The sequence below is a fragment of the Penaeus monodon genome, chromosome 22 (genome assembly GCF_015228065.2).
Source record: "Penaeus monodon isolate SGIC_2016 chromosome 22, NSTDA_Pmon_1, whole genome shotgun sequence".
Taxonomy (NCBI): domain Eukaryota; kingdom Metazoa; phylum Arthropoda; class Malacostraca; order Decapoda; family Penaeidae; genus Penaeus; species Penaeus monodon.
Window position 1 is genome coordinate 5,973,248 of NC_051407.1, and position 285 is coordinate 5,973,532.

Here is a 285-nt window from a genome sequence, read left to right on the forward strand (position 1 = left end):
TGAGCAAGGATGGTATAATTTACAAAAGGAATAAAATCACAGCCTACTCTCCTTATGCTATCACCACCACCACCACACCCTCTATGTGGCACAGCCCACCCTCCCCCCAATTACCATGACAACCAAACCCTCGTCATAGGACCTCATGACCACATAAAATACATGACACATTTAACATCCACCGGGAGAATACATAAACCCTTCTTGGGGACGAAACATGTTCTGAATGAAAACTCGGTAATTATATTTATATACATAAAACGTTTATAATGAAGGAGGGTTACA

General features: G+C 41.1%; 1 protein-coding gene across 1 annotated transcript in view; it reads right to left on the bottom strand.

Moving 5' to 3' along the window:
- LOC119586846 overlaps nucleotides 1–285 on the bottom strand; it is a gene marked incomplete at its 5' end in the record, with an annotated part of 53,513 nt that overhangs the window by 36,955 nt on the left and 16,273 nt on the right.